The 23,967-nt window shown below is 44.3% G+C and overlaps 1 non-coding gene and 1 pseudogene across 1 annotated transcript; both read right to left on the bottom strand.

Moving 5' to 3' along the window:
* Positions 1–1,844: 1,844 nt before the first annotated feature.
* Positions 1,845–2,037, bottom strand: LOC122942750. The gene has a single exon (XR_006390688.1). It is a non-coding gene; the product is annotated as a U2 spliceosomal RNA (small nuclear RNA).
* Positions 2,038–4,634: 2,597 nt separating this feature from the next.
* LOC122942646 lies at positions 4,635–4,835 on the bottom strand (annotated as a pseudogene).
* Positions 4,836–23,967: the final 19,132 nt, after the last annotated feature.

Raw genomic sequence — 23,967 nt, 5'->3', positions numbered from 1 at the left:
GACCCAGCCAAATGACCCTCTTGATTGAAACGGGAGCATATAAGTTTTGTCTCTCTGCAATTGTCCGCAGTATGGCCATAAATTTTGCATTTTCGGCAGAAACTTGGACCACCTTCAAAAAATAACAAGCCTCTATCTCTCCCAATAGCGAAGGACTCCGGCGGGAATGTCATACCCCCAGCACAGGTCGGATCGACTTTAAATCTGACGAAGAATTTATGCTTTCCTGTCCATAAGAGCTCAGAGTTTAAAACCTTGTGGATATACTTGATATCCACACAGAATCTCTGTAGGAAAGCAGTAATGCATTCGACAGACACATAGGGGTTATACATATACACCACCAACGGCACATCATTATTATACAACAATGTAAATGTTAACCCATCCAATTCTGGATTATACTCCTGGTCTTTAAGGAACATATGTAGATTTTGGCAAGCCTGAACACATGACAAGACCAAAGTATAGCGCCCTCTCCTAGGATCCTGTAAACAAAGGATATCCTCCTTCCTCACATGCAAAATATTGAACAGTACCTCCTGAACAAGATGCTTTAGGGTAAATTTCTCCTTCTTTTCCTCCTCAATGTCCATCCCAAAAGCGTTACGGACCCGGAATTCTCCGTTCCCAGCAGGGCGTATAATCACACCCATCTTAGCGCCTTGTGCCGACCTCCGACCTCTGTCCTCCATCCACCGTCCTCCGTCTTCTCAAACTTCAGCCCTGGCTGCGTCCGGACAAGCCATGATCGCAGCCAAAAGGCCGAGAAGCGATAACCAGAAAAGGGTTCGCCCTACAGGCCGATGGTCCTCAATGCAGAACATTTGTGAAGGCGATAGGCTACAGGCCCCAGCTGCAGAGAGAGAGACAGTCCGGGAGGCTTCTTTCTCTCACAAACCAGGGAAAACGTGCGTCCTACGCTCTGAAATCAACAGCATGCTCCACTTCGTGTTTTTCGTATCTGCATAGCTCCACCCACCACTTTTGGTCACGCCTTTTCTTCGCACGCACGAAATTCCTGGTGCCAAAGCGCGCCAAGCAGAATGACCGATAAGAAGTCAATGGAGAGTAGTGAGAGAGGTGAAAAAAAAATACAATTAAGTATCTAGGCATTGTTGATTGTGATGTCACGGCCCCATTGTTGAGTGTTCCGTCAGAGCCCTTGTGATGTCATCCAGTGACCTGACGTTACTTGACCTCTGACCTGACAGGCCTCTTGTGACACGTGCAGTGTTCCGTCCATTGGCCAGACAAGGTAGGTCCAGTTGTTGCTGATACATAGGAAGTGCTGGACTAGATTTTAGCCTACAAGTCATCCAGTTTAATAGATCCACAAGAGGGAGACACAGGCAAACAAACTTTTACTTATTTAATAAAGAACTAGGAAAACAAAATTGGTTACATCAAGCAAACTTGCTACAAAAGGGTCAATTCAAAGGAACAACTCAGCAGACTGCCCAGGTGTGCACAACAGGCCCAAATCAAAACAGAGGTGCACAGAGTGGAGGGAGGTCCAAAAACTGCATTCAGGTGAAAAGCCAATTAACACAACAATTAAGCCATCAATCTTAATTGGATTTGGACTGTGTGAGGAGAGGTGACTGGCTGGGTTGCTTGGTGCTGGAACAAACCCACACACAGGTGATGCAATTAAGAGATTGACAGGCTAGATGCAGCAGCACCAGGGATGCAGAAAGCAGCACAGCAAAACCCTCACAGAGGAAGGAGAAGCTGAAGTGCAGGACTGCTGAGGCAGGGCACAGCAACTTTCCACTTGCTTGCTGGAAGGATCCTTGAAATCCATCACTCAATTTCAGTCAGTTTTTTTTATACTGGAATAGAAAGGGTGCACCGGTCCTGGAGGTACTGCAATACCAGGTCAATGCGTGGAATGGACAGAGCAAGCTCTTTTTCCATCTCCCTATTCGAAAAATCCATTTAATATATGGTCCCCAGATAGGGGACGTATCAGATATTAAACTGATAAGAACAACTTTTTTTTTTTAGTTGATAGCGTCAGAAGACGCAGTATATTTGAATTCATATCAAATTATATTTTGCGCTTCATCATCCGTTTCAACTGTTTTTATTTTAATTTTTCTTATATTTTCCCTTTAAAAACTCAGACAAACAAAGCAAAAGACAAACACAACATAGAAAAGTCAATCTTTAACTTGCACCAGTCGACCATTGTTCCACACATCAATTAACAAGGCATCTTGCAACGTTTCATAATCCTCCATTGTCACATCAATAATATTTTCCAACGCCTTTACCGTCCAATCAGACACCTCATGCTTTTTTATGAAGCTTGACGGGTCTTTTTCATACATTTTAATCACTATATTCCGCGCTTTTTGCAATTTACTACCAGGGTATAATTCAGGCAACTCTAACCTATCTGTCACATAATCTTCAGGGAGCTGAATTTTCACAGTCTCTTTCTTTTTACCTGTAACCACCATTTCTTCTTCTGAAGACACTTCCAAACCTATTTCTTTTACTAATAACTGTTTATGAAATTCTTTTCCATCCGTACTCTCTTTAACATTTCCATTTTGTTTATCTTTAGCTTTCTTTTCCTTAGCTTTCTTTTCTTTCTTTTTAGGGAAGCCACTATAAATATGTTCCTCACTTCCGCATAAATTACAACATTTTCCTTTGGTACAATCTTTAGCCTCGTGAGCATTTGACCCACAGAGGTGACACCACACAGAAGTACACTCATCTTGCAAATTTCCATATTGCTTGCATTTGTTACAAAAAACTGGCATACCGGAAAAAAAAAATGTTACCATTCACTGCACCAATTTAAAATTTACTGGGGGGTATCAAGACTCCACCTTTACCATCATTTTTTAATTTTACTAAGAAACGCCACTTTGTGGTCCATAGCCCATACTGGTTAAAAATTTTCCCAGCACAAGCTACTTCTTCACAGTAACGAGACAAAAAGAACTTGATCTCTTCTTCTGGGACAAAAGGACTATACATCTGTATAATAAGCATTTTATCTCTTCTTGGGTGGTGCGGCACAACAACCACCCCTCCCAAGATTGGATCATTTTTAAGAGCAACCATCTTATCCCAAAACAGGGAGAAATTTTCATCCGAAACAAAGATAACATCATAAATGCCTCTTCTAGGGAATTCAAGCATAGAAAGTACCTGGCTTTTCTGCACGCCAATCAGCTTGAACAAAATATCCTCCACCAGAAATTCCAGACCTCGTTCCTTCTTTTGCAGGTCTTCAAGAACGAAGTTGACGCCATTCTTGACCTTTGCATAGGCTGGTACTTGATCCTTGCTGGCTTCTTGTTCCATGGTCAAACCAAGGGCAGATCACCACGCTCACAGTCACACAAAAGCCTTCACCCACTACTCACACAGTGGGCAGGAAAAGGTGATCGCTTCCCGTTGCCTGGGGACTAAGCCTCCTGCCCTATAGCAGCAAAAGTTGAGACCCTGGCTATCAACCAGGGCCCGCTCTTAAGGCCGAGCAGTCGGGTACCCCAGGCACCTTCCAGCCAAGATCCCGTGTATCCCTACACTTGATCTTAGCCAAAAGGCCGAGAAGCGATAACCAGAAAAGGGTTCGCCCTACAGGCCGATGGTCCTCAATGCAGAACACTTGTGAAGGCGATAGGCTACAGGCCCCAGCTGCTGAGACAGTCCGGGAGGCTTCTTTCTCTCACAAACCAGGAAAAACGTGCGTCCTACGCTCTGAAATCAACAGCATGCTCCAGTTCGTGTTTTTCGTATCTGCATAGCTCCACCCACCACTTTTGGTCACGCCTTTTCTTCGCACGAAATTCCTGGTGCCAAAGCGCGCCAAGCAGAATGACCGATAAGAAGTCAATAGAGAGTAGTGAGAGAGGAGAGAAAAAAAGTATCTATGCATTGTTAATTGTGATGTCACGGCCCCATATTTGAGTGTTCCGTCAGGGCCCTTGTGATGTCATCCACTGACCTGACCTTACTTGACCTCTGACCTGACAGGCCTCTTGTGACACGTGCAGTGTTCCATCCATTGGCCAGACAAGGAAGGTCCAGCTATTGCTGATACATAGGAAGTGCTGGACTACTTTTTAACCTACCAAGTCATCCAGTTTAAAAGATCCACAAGAGGGAGACACAGGCAAAACAAACTTTACTTGTTTAATAAAGCACTAGGAAAACAAAATTGGTTACATCAAGCCAACTTGCTACAAAAGGGTAAATTCTAAGGAACAACTCAGCAGACTGCCAGGTGTGCACAACAGAGGTGCACGGAGTAGAGGTCCAAAAACTGCATTCAGGTGATATCCAAACACTTCATTCAGGTGATAAGCCAATTAACACAACAATTAAGCCATCAATCTTAATTGGATTTGGACTGTGAGGAGAGGTGACTGGCTGGCTGGGTTGCTTGGTGCTGGAATAAACCCACACACAGGTGATGCAATTAACAGATTGACAGGCTAGATGCTGCAGCAGGGATGCAAAAAGCAGAACAGCAAAACCCTCACAGAGGAAGGAGAAGCTGGAGTGCAGGACTCCTGGTGCAGGGCACAGCAACATTCCACTTGCTTGCTGGAAGGATCCTTGACATCCATCACTCAATTTCATTCTGTTTTTTCATACTGGAATAGAAAGGGTGCACCGGTCCTGGAGGTACTGCAATACCAGGTCAATGCGTGGAGTGGACAGAGCAAGCTCTTTTTCCATCTCCCTGTTCGAAAAATCCATTTAATATATGGTCCCCAGATAGGGGACGTATCAGATATTAAACTGATAAGAACAGATATTTTTTTTTTAAGTTGATATTTACCCATCGAGGGGTAAAAATAGTTTATTAAAATCATAACAATATTACATTACATAAGAAATTATAAAACCGTTTTTACAGGTTTTATAAAATCATATAACTGAGCCCCATTCCCTTTAAAACCACTTGTGGCACATATTTATATCAAATAAATAATAATTATACATTTAGTCTAAAACCATCTTTAAAACATTTTCCTCGGAAATAACATCATTTTTAAAAACTAAAATATTCTGGGCCGACCATAGAGCTACTTTGACGCAGTTCGTGATCTTCCATGCCATAGTCCTTTTGATTCTTGAAGGGCACTCCAGACACCCATAAAAGACACCGTCCATAGATAATGCTTTTAGTCCTGTGATCTTCTTCATCAAGGGGAACATTTTTATCCATATCTTTTGTGTAAAATAACAGTACCAAAATAAGTGGTAAACGTCCTCCTCCTCTCTGCATGCTCCCCTAGGACACTCCGCGGTGCTTGACAATCCTCTTCGGTGCTGGAATGCCCGGCATGGAAGACATTCATGAACGCAGCTCCAGGCCAGGTCCTTTTGTGAGTTAAAAAGATAGTATTCATTAACGTCCTTCCAAAACTGTTTGCATTTATTTTCGTTAAAATTCTTAATAGGGGCCATCAGTTTATTATCATTAATATCCTTTAAAATCATTCTACTGTTTTTTAAAATCTCCACCCTCTTTTGGCCGATATTGAAAATATTTGTTACTTTCTCTAAAATCTTATAAGAAGCAGGTAAGTTAAAAGAGTAGAGAGAATTTAAAACCGGTTTAAACCACCCAAACTTTCTCATAAAATACCCAGTGTTATAACGAATAAAAAATGACCAATAATTATCCTTAAAAAGGGCATTAAAACAGTAAATAAAATACTTGATTAAAAGAAACGTCTTAATGTCTGTAAAATCTTTTCCACCTTTATTTTTAGGAAGCATTACCGTATCTCGCCGCAGCTTGTCCATCCTGGAACCCCAGAAGACATTAAAACAGGCCTTGTTAATTTTTTAAAAAATACGGTCCGATGGAGGGAACACCATGCTAAGATATAATAAAATAGGTACAACTATCATTTTAAGTAATTTAAACCTTTCCCTCCATCGTCAGCTTCCTTAGGTTCCACATGCATAATTTCTTACCAATCTTTTCAGTAACCGTGTCCCAATTCCTGAGGCCGTCATTGGACTCGCTGAAGGTGACACCTAAAATCTTAATAGACTCAGACTCAGGAATGTTGATATCATTTAAAACCATCTCTCCGACATTTAAAATATTACTTTTGTTAAAATGTATTTTAAAACTGGAGGCGCAACAGAAGTATTCTACTTGTTTAATGGCCTTTTGAATTGCAGGGGTGTCCCTACATATCACGGCGACATCATCCATGTACCCCACTACTTTAGCCTCTAGTCCCCCTCCACCTGGCAGGGGGACTCCGCGTATATGTTTGTCTTTTCTTATCATAATTAAAAGAGGCTCCAAGGCGCAAATAAAAAGTAGTGGGGACAAGGGACACCCCTGTTTCACACCAGATTTTAAAACAACATCCTGAGTCTTAAAACCATTGACTAAAATCTTGCTAGTGCATTGGTTATAAAACGCTCTCAAAGATAATATAAACCCCTCTGGTATACCCATTTTCTTTAAAACTTTAAAAAGGTAAAAATACGACACGCGATCAAAAGCCTTCTCAAAGTCCAAAGATAAAATGGCAACTTTCCCGTTTCTTTCGTTTGTATGATTAATAATATCTTTTAAAAGGTTAATATTGTCCCAGATGCTTCTCCCGGGCACCCCGCAGACCTGGTTTTGGTGGATGATTTTTGAAATAACTTTTTTTAGTCTATTAGCACATAGCTTTGCCATGATTTTGTAGTCACAGCAAAGCAATGTGATCGGTCTCCAATTTTTTATGTCTGTCTTATCGCCTTTTTTATATAAAAGGGAGACCTCCCTTTTTTTCCAGGATCCCGGGAGAGCCTTAGACCTAAAAACTTCTTTTACAAGAGAAAATAAATATTCTTTTAAAATGCCATAAAAAGTGATATAAAACTCAATAGGTATACCATCGGGCCAGGAACCTTCTCCTTCTTAAAACTCTTGACCGTTTCTAAAACTTCCTGCTCGGTGATTTCCTGCAATAAAAATCTTTGAGAGTCAGAATCTAAAACATTCTCAATCCCCTTCAGCGAGTCCTTCATAAAATGCTTATCAATTTTTTTCTCATTAAATAGCTCAGTATAAAATTCATGAACCATTTTAAGAATGCCATTTATATTTCTTACCCCCCCAAGCTCCTCAATCTGGGCACGTTTTTCTTGTATTTTTTAAAAAAAAGTACCTGGAGCAGGTCTCATTCTCTTCAAGATGTTGTATTTTAGAGTGAAACATCTCTTTACTTTTCTGCTCCAGGCACTGTGAAATTTCTTTTTTAATATCAGAAATTTCTTTCTTGACATCCATACCCAGATCGCGGAGCTTGTACTGTGTCTGCAGACGAGTATTTAGATCATCATAAAATTTCTTTTTTTCTTGGGCCTTAAGCTTCCCCCTATTAATAAAAAAGGTCTTGATTTTCTTCTTCATATTTTCCCACCATTCTGTAATAGGTCTTCTGGGGTTCCTTACCTGCCTGCAGTACTTGTAAAACACAAAATCAGATAAAACATTTTAAAAGGGAGACATTCAGTTTCCATGTTTTTTTCTTTTTATGGTTGCCACCCAACTGCACCTTAAAAGACAATAATTTATGGTCTGAAAAAATATTGGTTAAAAGCTTACAATTAAGAGGCAGTACTTGATTAGAGCAGAAAATAAAATCGATTCTGGATTTACAGGTTGTGTTACCCCAGGTGACGCCGGCCTCTTCGGATAAATGACTATTACATTTTTTAAAAACGTCAGTGAGCTTGAAATCTATGACAATATTTTTGAGCAGAGAGGAGGATCTGTCATAGTTCCTGCTCACTGCGTTAGAGAACCGGCGTTCACCTCTTAAAATACAATTAAAATCTCCTGCTAAAATCAAGGGTTCTGAATCGTTGATAAAAAGAGGTAAAACTTCAAGCATCTCTGCCCTCTTTTTTTTATCAGTAAAACCATACAAATTTAAAAACTGCCATCTAAAACCATCAATAAAAGCTTTGACCAATAAAATCCTCCCTGGTAAAATCTCATTAATATGGTCTATTAAAACATTTCCCTTGAATAAAATAGCTACACCCCCCGACTTGTTTTTATTTGACCCGGACCAAACGGAAGGTCCGAGCTTCCAGTCACTTTTGTATTTTTTACAGTTCTGACTGTGGGGGATGCAGCACTCCTGTAAAAAGAACACCGAAGCTGATAAAATAGATAAATAATTAAAAAGTGCAATTCGTCTGGATCTAGAATGCACGCTTCTGGTGTTCAGGGAAATGCCTTTTAAAATAGCCATAATAAAAGATTAAAAAGGGAGTTTATTATCTTACCTCGGCACAGTTCAGACAGCATCAGCAGAGCCAGAGAGTTCCCCGCCGCTTTCTTCACCACCTAGCGCCCCAGATGTTACGGTACGCACAGATTCTGCGGGAGAGGAGCTACCATCGCTCAGCAGACCCCCCTCTCCCATTAGCATGCACTCCAGAGACATCTGCCACACAGGGCTATTGTACGCTTCTTTAGGTCTCGGAACCCCAGCGTCAACCCTCTCCCGTTCCGGGGCAGAGGGCCCACTGAGGACAGTTTCTGGCACCGTGGTGACTGTACACTCAGTGTCACCACTCGGATGAGAGGAAGGACCTGGTTGGCTGCCTCCGGGATCCGCCACTGGTCCCCCAGTTGGCATCCTCCCTTGGCTTTCCGCCACCGATGTTAGGTCCCTCCTCTTTTTGGATGCCGCGGCTCCACCTGGGTCCTCTAGAGTGTGCCCAGGGACCGAGTGCGGGCCAGGCGGATCAGCATCATTCGATCCACCCCCCGTCTCCATCTCTGGAGGGGGCTTACTCGTCCTCTGATCACTGGACTTTCTCTTGTTCCGCTTTTCCTTCGGCTCACCTGGTTGGGGGGGTCCCCTCGTGGTATCCATACGCTCCTGCTCCTCTCCTTGGGGCTGTGGTTTGGCTTGTTCTTGCTTCTCAGGTTCCGTCTGTCTCTCTGGCCGCTTTTGCTGCCCTGGCTGTGCCTCGGATTTTCTAAAAGGGCAATCTCGTGAGAGGTGACCTGTACGAGTACATGCATAACATCTCTTCCCTGCGGCGCACTCTCGGGTGTCATGCTCAGTGCTGCCGCAATTCCTGCATGTACTCATACAGTTGTTGTTAAAATGCCCGTAATTCTTACACAACCTGCAGTAAGGTGGCATATTAGAAAAAAACATGTCACCTACCATGTCCCCCAGTTTAAAACGTGCTGGAGGTATAAGGAGACCTCCTGGATGTTTGGGATCACGGTTAACAATAACTTTAAAAAGCCATTTTGACGTCCAGATCCCGGCGGTGTTTAAAATTTTCGTGACTGAAACAATTTTTTTAAAATATTGAAATAAAAATGCAGTGATGACATTAAGGTTAGCGAACGGCGAATACATTTTTATAACAACAGTAAAAGTTTCATCAATTTCATGCTCGTAAATCTTAAGACCTCGTACTCTCTCATCATTTATGCATTGTGGAACCTTAGCTAAAAAACTTTTAAAAATACAGTTTTGGGTAAAAGTCACATCGTAAACACGCCTCTTCGGGTAGTCCTGTATGGCCAAGATCTCCTGCCTCTGTACGCCAAACACGCCATACAGGACTTTATCTACTAAATAAAGCAGGTTATTTTGATCCTTTTTACCCTCAGTGACGTATAAACGGACGGTATCTTTAATTTTAGCATACTCCGGGATCTGGTGGTCGTCATCATCTTCTTTTCTTGGTACGTTTTCTTTCAAATTTTCTGTTCCGCCTCGGGATCCATCTTTCTTGGTCTCTTCCTTCCTTCGGGTTTCATCATCTTTCGAATTTCTCCTTGTAGCTCCGCCTTTCTTTTTCTTTTCTTGGGTAATAAATCCTTCATCGTCTCCATTTCTAAATTCTCCGGCTCCTCCGGTTCCTCCGACTCCTCCGACTCCTCCGACCCCTCGTCGTCTGCCATAGCTGGAAAGATGGCGCTTGTCTTCTATAAAGCAAAGACACGAAATGCTCCCCTGCAAGTCCTAGGACTTACAGAGGTAAGGGGGATCACAACTCGACGTCCCCGGGACTAAGCCTCTCTCCCAATAGCAGCAGGGGGGTGAAGTCCAGGCTATAAACCTGAACGATCCCCCCAGGCCGAGAGAGAGGGTACCCGGGTCCTACCTTCTGACGTCTGACCAAGTGCAGCACACAAGATATTTATTTATTTATTTATTTTTTTCCTCAGTAAGTAGACATAACCATACTCAATCAGTCCACTCCAACGTGGCTCAACATATAATATGTCTATTTTACATAATTGGAACCCTACAAAAAAAAATTAAAATAAAACCCAACAAAAATTCAAGATCTACTCACATATTAGCTCATATTGAGATGTTTTCCAGATTTTTTCTGCTTCATTTTCACCGATCCTCTTTTTATCCAATAAATATATTGTAAAAATCCTAGATAAAAAGACTTTAGAACATTTCCTTGGTGTTAAAACGACTTTTAAAAATCACTAAATTTCTAACATCCCACAATACTTCTTTAAAAACTGAGAATAAAAGCCAACACACACGTGAGTTTGCTAAAATCTTAAGATCCTGACCAATAAAAACTTTCTCATAGCTAAAACTCTTCCATCCCGTCAGTGCAATAAAAAGGACTTTTAAAATATTAAAAACTTCTTTCGCATAGCAGCACTCCCAAAACAAATGGCAAAGGTCTTCACTTTCTCAACAGTCTTCCCTTGGACATCTCTCCACCACTCTAATGCCCCTAGTGTTCAAAAACATTCTGGTCGGGAGACATCCGTGAAAACTGAGCCATACCACATATTTCTGCTTGTTTGAGAGGCCTAAAAAATTAAAAAGCTTCCATATTTTTGCAGACTGCGCAGAATTGCAGAACGGTACATCATACAACAATTCCTTCTTCCTTCCAGCTTTTATTATCTCATTTTTTTCAGGTTTACTTATAGAGCCTAATTCGTACTGATCATAAAAAGATCTGAGTACCACATAAAATTTCGGGATGACAAAGCAATGGATTTACTCAGTTCTCTTTCACACCAGCCCCATTTAGTAAACAACCATCCTGCTAAAAATCTGCACATATCTGCCGTCCTAGCATTGCACTTTAAAATTTTCAAAATAAGTAAAAAATAATTCCTTTGGATAAAAAAGTCTATATTTGGGAAGTCGTACCAACCCAATTCAGTTTTAGTCATGACAGCAGCTCTTCTCATTTTCTCCATTTTAGACCCCCAAAAAAACACAAAAAGACTTCTTTCCATCCTCTTCATTCACAACTTTCCGGGTGGTAAAATGATACAAGTATATAAAAGCAAAGGTAAAATCATGGATTTTGTAATTAAAACTTTCCCTTTCAGAGATAGGTGCCTAAGTCTCCAAAAGTTCAGTTTTTTCTCCACCTTTTCTTTCAATCTTACAAAACTCTTCTCATTTTTACTTTTCTTCTTGAATATAATTCCTAGTATCTCTGCCTCTTCTTTAATAGGGATCCCCTCCACATTCACCTCCACTTGCTTACCATAGTTCACTAATTGACATTTGTTCCAGTTGACACTCATCCCAGTCATACTACAAAATATTTTCATATGCAAATTCACCCGGTTAAGATCCGCTTGATTTTGACAAGAAAAAACAGCATCATCCATATATCCAAAAGACTTGATCTTCTTCCCAGAACTCCCAGGTATAAAAACTCCTTGAATACATTTGTCTTTTTGGATCGATTTTAAAAGTGGTTCCATGGCGCAAATAAAAAGGATCGGGGAGAGAGGGCAGCCCTGCCTAACTCCGGACTTAACTTCAATTGCTGGGCCCACCCTTCCATTAATTAAGATGTGACTAAAAACATTAAAATACATGCCTCCAATCAAATCTAAAATTTTCCTTGGGACCCCCATCCTCTCCAATGTAAAAAATAAAAACTTATGTGATATTTTGTCATAAGCCTTCTAAAAGTCCGTGGTTTCAATAAATAAAGGGATGTTATTAAGATCAGCATAAAAAATCATATCTCTCAATAAAATTAAATTATCTGATATCCTTCTACCTGGGACAGCACATACTTGATATTCATCCACCATATATTTCACCACTTCACTCAACCTACTTGCCACTACCTTTGCCACAATTTTATAGTCACAGTTGAGAAGTGTGATTGGTCTCCAATTTTTAATATCTTTTTCATTACCTTTTTAATAAATTAAAGTCACCGTCCCCTCTCTCATGGTATCAGATAAAACCCCATTATTAAAAATAAAATGTACTACACGACAAACTTCTTCTCCGATAGTATCCCAATACAATGAACAAAATTCTACAGGAAGACCGTCACTTCCAGGGGTCTTCCCACTCGCCATCCTTTGCACTGTATTTTTAATTTCATCATCCATTAAATCACCTACTAAAACATCTTTTTCTTCCTTTGGAATATTATCTGAAATCACTTCACAGTATTCTTTTATCTCACTATCAGAAGCTTTACTTTCATTTTTAAAAAGTGCATCGTAAAAAACACAAATATGATCTACCATCTTATCACCTAAAACTGACTTAAAAACACCCTTTGATTTAAAACTCTTTTTTAAAAATACCTGGAACACTTTTCATCCTCCTCCAAATATCTTACCTTGGAATTATACACAATATTTTTTCCTCTTGCAACAAACTCCTTTTTCCTTGCCTCTTTTATTTCTTTAATTTCATCATCCACCTCCCAACCACAGCTTTTAAGCTTATAAAGTGCTTCAATTCTACCAATCAAAGCATTTTCCTTTTTCCTCCTCTCCTGTGCTCTTTTCACACATATATTTTAAAAAAAGGAAGCAAACCTTCCTTTCGCCCAGTCCCACCACTCAAGTATACAATTAAAACACTTCTGTTTGCTGACACATAATAAAAACACTTCTGTAAATCTGTTTTTAATTCCCTCTTCCTCCAACAATCCAACATTAAACTTCCAATACCCTCTACCAAAGATAATGGACTCAGAAAGACCTATTTCAATAAGAACCATCTTATGGTCAGAAAAACTGGTCATCACATGGTCACACCTGGTCACCTCCGTTCCATCAGACACCAACGCATAATCAATTCTGGACCTGGAACGACCACTATCAGCAACATATGTAAATTTGTCATCCCCATTGACCATCAGCCCAGCATCCTTAAAATGCACATCTTGGATCATCTCATTAAGCAAGGTAGAGGTTGCATCAATTTTCACATCTGAATTACTGTGTCTATCTTGTATACTCCGAATACAATTAAAATCCCCTAAAAGAATAATATGGTCACGACCAGGCATAAAAAGCTTAAGAGTTTCTAAGAATAAAATACGTTCACGTTTCAAAGCAGGGGCATACACACTAAAAACTTTAAAACGTTGTCCTAAAAACTCCAAACTTAAAAAAAACACATCTACCTGGTAACACAACTTTAAACTCCAACACATTAATATTATTATTCTTCACTAAAATCCCAACACCTTCGTTTTTATTCTCCGTACAAGGTGACCAAAAGGATTTGTCACACTCCCACTCTGACTCATGAGGGGCAGACCTTATTGCGCATTCTTGTATACACAAGATATCATCCTTAACACCTTTTAAAAAATCTAAAACTGCAGCTCTCCTATTACTGGATCCAATACTTCTCACATTCAAAGTAGCTAAAACCAAACTCATTATTAAGATGTTAAAAATTTTAAAATCCATAACTATTTTAATGAAGATTGGCTATCCACTTTTCTTTCGACAGCAGGCGATCCTACATCAGAATCCCTAAAAGTAGTATTAAACCACACAGGATCCTCCTGGCTTACAGACCAAACTCCACCCTCTCCTTTCTTTGGTCTTTTTGGAACAGAACCAGGAGTATTTAAATCAATTCCCAATTCCTCATAATCACTACTTACTTTTTGCCCAGGAGTTATGGGAGCATCTGAATCACATCCACTCATCTGGAATTCCATATCTTCACCTTCTCCCACAACATGATCCAGACATTCCTCCTCCTCTCCCTCATCACATTCATCACTGCTAGAAATTTCACCACCAAAATTCCTTTCAAGGGCAGCAACAGTCTCCTGAGATCTCACCTTCTTCTTCTTTTTTTTCCCAGAAGCCCTCTGCCACTCCTCCTCATTTGAATTTCCCGCCAAAACCGCCTCTCCCTCCATGTGGTAACCAAACACAGTCTCCATTTTGTTTTCATTTTCACCACTTCCACTCTCCTTCTCATGTGTAACATTTGGGACAATAACACTAGCACTGTTTTTCACACGCTCAGCATATGTCCCACCACTTGACCGCTGCACCCTACTTTTTTTCTCCACAATTTCTGCACGTGACTGCCTGTTATCAAACAACAAACATTTCCGCGCCAGATGATCCCCACTTCCACACACATCACAATAACGCTTTTCAGTACAGTCTTTCACCATATGCCCAGTCTGCCCACAATTCCTACACACATCACCTTTTTGTGGACATTCCTCTTGTAAATGGCCATAATTCATGCAGTGTCTACAGAATTTGAGTTGCCCCTGATAAAAACAGAAGCCTCTCTCTCCCCCTATAGAAAAAACAGCAGGAACCGCCATATTCTTTTGAAATTTTACAAAAAATCTCCTCTTCCCATTAAGGTATCCATGTTTGTTGGTTAATCTTTGGTCAAAACTCACTTCATCACAATACCGTCTTAAAAAGGCTACCACAGTCATATCACCAACCTTAGGGTTATACATATGAATCACTAACGTTTGTCTCACCATTTGAAAGGAAGGAATAATTTTAACATGTTGCAGAAACGCCGGCTTCTTCTCCTCTTTCATCTTCAGCAAATCCATATATATTCTTTGGCACAACCCCTCGGAACAAACCGTTAAATCGTAAATACCCTGTTTAGGGAAATCTTGTAAAGCCAATACATCCTTTACCTGTAGGTACTCCAACTTCTTCAACACCTCTCCAACGACTTTATCCAGACCGATGTTCATCCGGAACCCATCTTCTACCTCCAACCGAACAGTGTCCTCGAGACCTCGAGACATCTTAAATAGCTCAGGTTCACCAAAAACAGCTCACCCACTGGATCGCACTCGATAGCACCCAGGGCCCCCCGTAAAGGGGGACCCGGATAACTCCCTGCCGACCAAGACCAAATACAACACCTTTCGATTTTTTTATTTATTTTTTTCGAAAGCCCAAAGTCGTGCTCTCACCTCGTGCAACAAAATCGTGCAGCGTGCCACACACAAAAGTGCACTAGGTCGCGGTCTATCGCAGGCCCTCTCCGAAGAGAAGGGCCCCCCACAAACCATTCCCGATCCCTCCGAGGCCGAAGCTCCTGCAAGAGACCAGGACAAGTGGCAACCCTCAGCCGAAGCCAAGGGTTCGCCCATCTATGCTCCCGGCTTTCGCCTAGGCTGCCACCCAAGGCGTCAGCCAGGAGCTTCAAACAAGGTCTGGACTCTCCCCGGAGGGAGAGCCCAAGGGGTTTGGCAGGGGGGTGAGGAACCAGATGGCCACACACACCCCCCCTAGACCTCAAGGAGGGGGTACCCGTTAGGGCGCCGCAACCCTTGAAAATCCTAGTGACACACAACGTGGAAAAGTGCACACAGTGACATAAAAAATAAATAAAGTGAAATGTTTGCCGTAAGGCCCGGACATTCGGCCGGAATTATAAAAATTCCTCGTATCTTCAAGGCCGAAGCCGAGCAAATAGAGGTGTGTGCTAAAATTGTGAGAAAGTTAAGTGCTGTGCAAATGTGCCATCACTCTGCGGGCCAGGACACCCTGTGAGTTTAGGCACCCCTGGGGCACAACCCCCTGGGGCGCTTGCACTTTGGGCTTTCAACACAACCCGCACCTCATGGCTTCGATCCAGCAGAGCTCTTGGTCACTTCGCATAGGCCTAGGTACAAACCCATGCTCCATGACTCAGAGTTGCTGTGTGGTTCTCCGTTCCGCTCAACAACCTTGGGCATACCAAGGTTGGAGTACAGCCTGGAGCGTAGCTCTACAGGACTGAAGAACAGATTTTTTGATTGACGCAGCACAGCACTCAATAAATTACAGATATTCGTCTTGGCGAGCATGGCATTGTTATATAAAGACACAGGCTGACCTACGCTGTACATCGCAATGCATGCTATACTATCATAACTATTCAATCACAATAAACCTTACAATAAAGCATTCAGACAGTGATGTGGGTGGGGAGGTGGGAAGGAGGGGGTAGGGGGGGGAATCACGTGCCCGAAGCTTTATTGACATAAAAACACACGGAGGGAGAGGGGGGGGAGGAGAGGGGTTCAGTCCTCTTCTTCTTCGACGTCCTCAGAGATGTTGTAATCCCGCAGCAGGCTGTGGATAAGTCTGCGGCAGTCGAGGACGGACATGTTCTCCCTCCTGAGCACAAGCCGGTTCCTGGAGACCCAAATAGCGTCCTTAAAACAGTTCATAAGCCGCCAGGCCTCCTGGATGGCCTCAACCGTATGAATCCCAGGAAATAGTCCATACAGCACCGAAGTGCATTGCAGGCTGTTCCTGGGCACAGAGTCTTTGAGTTCCTGTTCCAGGGCATCCAACAGGCGCTGTGCAAAGCGGCACTCCCAAAACAGGTGGTAAGGTGTTTCCTCTATGAAAGGGCACCTGGGGCAGTACCGGGTTTTGCACAGGTTGCGGGCACCCATGAATGACCGAGTTGGCAGTCCTCCCTGTATGGCCATCCATGATAAGTCCTTATGCCCGTTGGTCAACCTGTTTGACGACACATTAGTCCAAACTGTCTCTATGGTGTCGTCGTGGATCCCTGGAATTGACTCCACCACATCTTTGCTCTGATGAGCTTGTGGATAGTTTTTGGCTTCCACAAGTCGGGCTTGAGGCCCTCCAGTTGGTGTTCCCTCACAAACCTGAAGACGTCCCCGTAGAACCAGGGAGCGTGCCAGTTGTAGGGGATGGAGCTGTCCCACTTGTCCCAGCCCAGACCCCTCCAGAGGGGCAGGAGGAAAAAGCGAGACATAGCCTTGCCCGCAGAGCCGTTAGCAGTTCTCAGAGTCCGACGAACGCTGTCACAAACAAAGGCGATCCGTAGTAAAGTGGGCAGGTCTGGTATGCCCTTTCCGCCCTTGCGGGGCTCTTTGTACATCATGGCTCGTTTCACTCTGTCCATCTTAGATCCCCAGATGAAGCGAAAGACTGTCCTGGTGATGGCCCTGGAAACGGTGGCAAGAGGGGGCCATGCCTGTGCGGTGTACTGGAGCACAGGCAAAACTTTGTTGCGCAGGACGAGTGCTTTCCCTTCAATCGTGAGTTGTCTAAGGCTCCACAGTCCGATTCTTTGATTGACTTTGGCCAAGCGTTCATCCCAAGACTTGAGGGCTGCGCCTTCCTTCCCGAACCAGACTCCAAGGATTTTGATGAAGTTTGGTTTGATGGTAAATGGGAAGGGGGCAGAAGAGGCCAGTTGCCAGTCCCCGAAGAGCATGGCTTCTGACTTGCCGCAGTTGACTTTGGCCCCTGAAGCTTGTCCGAACTCCTCGCAGGTCTGGACGAGTGCAGTCACCGAACGCCGATCAGCGCAGAAGACGGTCACATCATCCATGTACAGCGAGCACTTGACCTCGTGGTGTCCTGGTCCTGGTGCGGTGATCCCTCTGATCTCTCCATTCTGCCGGATAGACTCCGCGAAGGATTCTATAACACAAACAAAAAGGAGAGGTGAAAGAGGGCAGCCTTGTCTGACCCCGGAGCGCACTGAGAAGGGGTCAGTCTTCCAGCCATTCACCAACACCGTGCTGCAAATGTCAAAATACATCAGGTCAACAAAAGAACAGAACCTCCTGCCTAGACCTAGCCTGCGCAGCGCCTTGCCCATAAACTCATGAGAGACCCGGTCGAATGCCTTCTCCTGGTCCAGGCTGACCAGGGCGGCATGAACACGGCGGTCCTGGATGTAGTGCACTGTGTCTCTCACAAGAGCGAGGCTGTCTGCGATCCTGCGGCCTGGAATGCCGCAGGTTTGGTCCGGGTGGACGATTCCGCCGATGACGACCTTCAGCCGGTTGGCCAGTACCTTGGCGAGGATCTTGTAGTCCATGTTCAGGAGAGAGATGAGACGCCAGTTTTTCAGGTCACATCTCTCCCCCTTCCGCTTATACAGGATCGTGATCATTCCTTCCCACAAGGATGGGGGCATTGTACCTTCCACCACCATCTCCCCATAGAGTTCCAACAGGTCCGGACAGATCAGGTCCCCCAGCGCTACATAGAGCACCGCTGGGAGTCCGTCACTGCCCGGGGTCCTGCCAGACCTAAAGGATCTAGCGGCAGAGAGCACCTCCCCCACGGTCAGAGGGTCATCCATGGCCTCCGCACCTGCCGGATCAAGATGGTTAGTGATACCTGACAGGAATTTATCGGCGGCCGTCTGGTCGGTGTTCCTCAGGGAGTAGAGGTCGCTGTAGAAGTCTGTGACGACTCCCATTACTTCCTCCTTCCCTGAACGCATGTTGCCGTCTTTGTCTCAGAGTTCGTTCAGGGGCGTGTGGCCGGCGTGGAGTTTCCTGAAAAAGAACGAGTTACACTTCTCATCCTTGTCCAGGTTTTCCACTTTGGAACGGAAGACGATTCGTCTGGATTCCTCCTCAAAGTGCCTTTTCAGGCTCTTTTTGGTCTTCTCCAGGTCCTCTCTCACGTCCCAGCCGCACCGGTGAAGATCCTGCAGGGACCGCAACTCACGCTGCAGTGCTCTGAAGGCCTTCTTTTTCTCACACGCCTGATGTTGTTGCTTGGCCTGAAAGAAACAACGAAACTGGACTTTAACATACTCCCACCAGTCACTAGTACATTTAAACAAGCATTTGTCGTTCCGCCAAGCTATGTAGACCTCTCTAAGTTCCGCCAGCACATCCTCACGATTCAGCAGTGCGCAGTTCAGCTTCCAGGACCCACGGCCCGGGGGAAACCCGGTGCCTAGGGTGCACTGGACCTGAATGGCCCTGTGGTCGGAGAAGAAGCAAGGGACCATAGAATGCCTACACCGCCTGACTGCCCGAGAGGTAAACACAAAGTCGATCCGAGAACGGAGTGAGCCATCGGGCCGGCACCACGTATAGTTAATGGAGCCGTTCCCCATGGATCCCACAACATCCTGCAAGGATGCTTCGGTCACCATCTCGATAAGCAGTTTGGAAGTGACGTCTAGCTTGCTTGAGGTCCCGGAGCTGCGTCCGTCCCCCTCTATCGGGCAGTTGAAATCCCCGGCCATCACTACGGCCCTGGTGGTAGCGAGCTGCGGTCGTAGGGCCTGGAATAACTCCAGTTGCTCACCCTTGTCAGGGGAGGCGCCGCAGACGAGCTCCTGGACGGAGTCAAGTGTGAACGCGTTTCCCCCGAAGAGGATGGCAACCCCAGCCGACTTACAGCTGCCGCCACCGGACCAGTAGGAGGGGCCATGGGACCACTGCCTGGCCAGGTGGTTGTAGGACCTAGAGGGGGGCAAAGCACACTCCTGCAACATGAAAACGTCGACAACCTGAGAAGTAAGGAAGGTTAGTATCGTCTGACGTCTAGACCGATCCCTAATGCTCCTAACATTGATGGAAAAAAGGTTAAAGTTTGCCATCATGTAAGAGAAAGAAAAAGGTTAGCAGAGAACGATACAGCTTAGCTACCACTCCGGTCATCCGGCGGCTTCTCGGTCTCTTGTCCGCTGTCTGTGGGTTGCCCCTGCAACAGCGCAAAGGTGGCTACAATTTCCTCTAGGGTTATCTGTAGCCGCATCGGGTCGGCGGTTGCCCCGTTGGCCACTATATCCTCCACTTCGGTCTCGTCAAGGCTACTGGGGGGGTGGAGGGATTGCTGTTCGGGGTCCTCGTTAGTGGCCACCGGTTCATCCATCTGCAGTTCTGTTTCTTCTTCTTTGTTGGGTGAGGCCACGTCCTCTACCTCGAGCATCTTCTTTTTGGAATGGTCAGCCACGGGGCTGTCCCTATCCTTTCTCTTCCCTTTCCTCTGGCTGACATCTGGGGAGACAAGAGGGGGAAATTCCTCCATAGAGAGGGCTACAGCAGCTGGAGGAGAGGTTAGTTCTGCTGTAGTGGTGACGACGGGGCGGGTTGGGCTGGGGGCACGGGAGGGTGCCACTGAGGTGATGGGGAGTTGGATGTGGATATCCTCAGTGGTGGTGACGAAAGGGCGGGAGGGGGAGGGAACGGGAGCATGGGCAGGGGGAGATGTCCGCTTACCCTCTTTCTTAGATGGCTTCTCTTTGGGCTGTGTTGTCGCCTGGGCCGGGGCCTGGGGGTGGGGTTTCCGGGCGGCCGGGGCCCTGGCTGCAACTGAAGCCCAGGTGCGGTCCCTCTTTGGGCAGTCCTTGTAGACGTGGGAGACCAGCCCGCACAGGTTGCACGCCACCTTCTTTGGACAGTCTTTGGTCTCGTGACCTATGACCCGGCAGATTCGGCAGGGATCCTCCTTGCAGTTCCTCAACTCATGGCCCTTCTGTCCACATTTCCTGCAGAACTGTGGCATATCCGGGTAGTAGATGAGTCCGTGGGAGTTTTCGAGGGAAAAAGACTGGGGCAGGTGCTGGAGGCCATCTTCTGCAGTCGCGTCTTTGTTGAGTGCAGAATCGACTCACCACCGTGCAGAATCGACTCAGGAAAGTGGTGATGTCTTTGCCGGGGGTGTGTGGATTCCTCATAGACACCGTAATCCTTCTTTCCTCCCTCTGAATGGGGCAGTTCCCGACAAAGTGAGAAAACGTGGAGTCCGATGCCGCCGATTTCACCTTCTCCCAATATCTTCTACAGATGTTGATTGACGCAAAGGTCACGTAGAAGATCCCGGTCATAAAGGCTTGGACGCTGAGGGTCTCCGGCTTCGAAAATCCCTGGTCCACCAGCATCTTCTGGCAGAAGATTTCCTCGGTCATCTCCGGGGTCTTTCCATCCACCTCCCTCAGCTTCATGGCGACGGTCTGCCGCATCCAGGGCTCCAGTGAAGGGGCAACCTGGCCGGGCTTTCCGCCGCCTTTCTGCCGGGCAGAGGCGTCTGGTCCGGCCCCAGAGGGTCCAGGGGGCTTGGTGGCTTGGGGCTTCTTGGCTGGTCCTGCAGCATCCTTCTTGGTCTTGGGAGGCTTGGAGGTTGTGGCCATGGCTACTTCCTTCTAGTCCTCTTCCTGTGGTGTCTTCGCAAAGCGTCCCTTGCCACGGGGGGCGGGGCGGGGCTATGCTGATTCCTTCTTGCTGGGCGGAGCTTCTTTCGGGGTGGAGCTTCTTCCTGGGGAGGAGGAGCTTCTTCCGGGGTAGGGCTTCGCCGAGCCTTTCTTCCTCGTCGGGGTTCCCCGAGGCCGGAGTCTTCAGGCCGGAGTCTTCAGTCCTCGTCGTCGGGGTTCCTCGTCGAGTCTTCGCAAAGTCTTCTCCTGAATCGCAGTCGGAGAAGTTCTTCCAGGCGTCGTATTCGGGCTGTCGAGATCCACGTGCGTACTGTCTAACGTCGTACACCAAGACTATTAAGCCACAGGCCAAGAGGAGGTCGGAGACCAGAGCACTCTTGTTCCCTGGGGAATAGCCCTACACCCAATAGCAGCAGTGAGCTGAAGCTGAATTAAATCAACGATGCTCAAAGGCAGAGTGCAGGGGGTACCCACAAGGACCTGGGCCGGCAAGAAAAGGCAGACTGATAAGAACAGATTTTTTTTTTTTAGTTGATAGCGTCAGAAGACGCCACATATTGTAATTATCACCGTATGTCAACGCTTCATCATCCGCTCCAACATATTTTTTTACTTTTTATTTATATTTCTTATTTTTTGATAAAAATATTTTTTTACACAAAAACACAACATAACTATAACATCATTATTATTTAACAACCATATCTTATTTTCTTATCTATTATTTCCACATGGTCACCATTTATAACCTAATTTTTGCTTACTTGCGATAAGAGCATCACTTATATAATCCAATTCATCAGATGACAAAGCAAATCTCTTTCCCAAAGCTTCTACTATTCCTTTTTCCAACTGAAATCTTCTACCAAAACCCATAAAGTCATAACCATAATCTCCTAATACTTTATTCCGTTTTGACTTTATTTCACAAATTTTTTATTAGAAAATCATAGCATACATCATCTTCCACAATGTCAAATTACCGTACAGTACAGTATAATTTGCTCATCACATTGCAGGATAAAAGACACTGGATGTAAAGTTTTCATTTATATTAAAGAAAAAAACAAAAAAAAACAAGGCCGTAAGAGAACGACCAACAAACAAACAATAATAAACACTGCGCCACATTTAAAATAAGGCAGTAAAATTGAGGTATGTATCTTCTATACTTGTAGATCTGGCAAAGATGGATAGTGTTTGGATATATAAGACGCCCATTTTCGCCACCTTGCACTGACACATGATAATCGGCAAAGCTGCTTTGCAATCAGTAGCTCCATGCCATAATTATAGTGGACTTTAGCAATGATTTCTGGTATGGTTGGGATGTCCCTACTCTTCCACCTTTTAGCTATTGCAACTCTCGTTGCTGTTAGTATATGAAAAGCAATAGTGAGGTCCGCTAACTCTAAACATTCCAGCTCAAAGGAGAGCAATGCTAGTTCCGGGGACATGGGGAGCGCCTTCCCTATTACAGCACTTATAAGTAACAATATTGTGGACCAGAAACGGTGGACAGCAGGGCAGGTCCACCAGATATGCATTAAGTTGCCAACTGCTGATAGGCATCGCCAGCAAACATTTGAGGTGGTTGGATATATAATGGATAGGCGATAAGGGGTATAATACCACCTATAAAGGAGTTTTCTATTCCGTTTTGACTTTAACCACTCTTTATCATAATCCTTTCTTATCAACAAGATCAATGAATGAATTCTATCTGAAACAGAAAAACGACTTTTCATCATATCCTCTTGGGACTTTTCTTTCTCTTCCTCTGCTTCCTCTACTTCCTCCACTTCTTCTAGATTCGAGGGCTCTTCAGACTCTCCGGACCCCTCTACGGGCTTATCCGAAACCCCCTCAAAGAAAGCTTCTATAACCTCACTTGATAAGTCTTTCAAAACCATTGATTCATCCTTTTTCTTTCTTTTGTCACCACTTCTTTTAGGACAATCCTTAACCCCTTAAGGACACAGCCCTATTTCACCTTAAGGACCAGGCCATTTTTTGCAAATCTGACCAGTGTCACTTTAAGTGCTGATAACTTTAAAACGCTTTGACTTATCCAGGCCATTCTGAGATTGTTTTTTCGTCACATATTGTACTTCATGACACTGGTAAAATGAAGTCAAAAAAATTTTTTTTTTGCACCAAAAAATACCTAATTTAACAAAAATTTGCAAATTTCAAAGTTCCAGTTTCTCTACTTCTGTAATACATAGTAATACCCCCAAAAATTGTGATGACTTTACATTCCCCATATGTCTACTTCATGTTTGAATTATTTTGGGAATGATATTTTATTTTTTGGGGATGTTATAAGGCTTAGAAGTTTAGAAGCAAATCTTGAAATTTTTCTGAAATTTACAAAAACTCAATTTTTAGGGACCAGCTCAGGTCTCAAGTCACTTTGCGAGGCTTACATAATAGAAACCACCCAAAAATGACCCCATCTAAGAAACTACACCCCTCAAGGTATTCAAAACTGATTTTGAATACGTTGTTAACCCTTTAGGTGTTGCACAAGAGTTATTGGCAAATGGGGAGGAAATTTGAGAATTTTATTTTTTTGTCTAATTTTTCATTTTAACCCATTTTTTCCACTAACAAAGCAAGGGTTAACAGCCAAACAAGACTGTATATTTATTGCCCTGACTCTGCCGTTTAGAGAAATACCCAATATGTGGCCGTAAACTACTGTACGGCCACACAGCGGGGCGTAGAGTGAAAGGTGTGCCGTTTGGTTTTTGGAAGCCAGATTTTTATGGACTGGTTT

The sequence above is a fragment of the Bufo gargarizans genome, chromosome 6 (genome assembly GCF_014858855.1).
Source record: "Bufo gargarizans isolate SCDJY-AF-19 chromosome 6, ASM1485885v1, whole genome shotgun sequence".
NCBI classification, from domain to species: Eukaryota; Metazoa; Chordata; class Amphibia; order Anura; family Bufonidae; genus Bufo; species Bufo gargarizans.
Note: the sequence above shows the minus strand (reverse complement) of the source record. Positions and strands in the feature narration are given on the sequence as shown.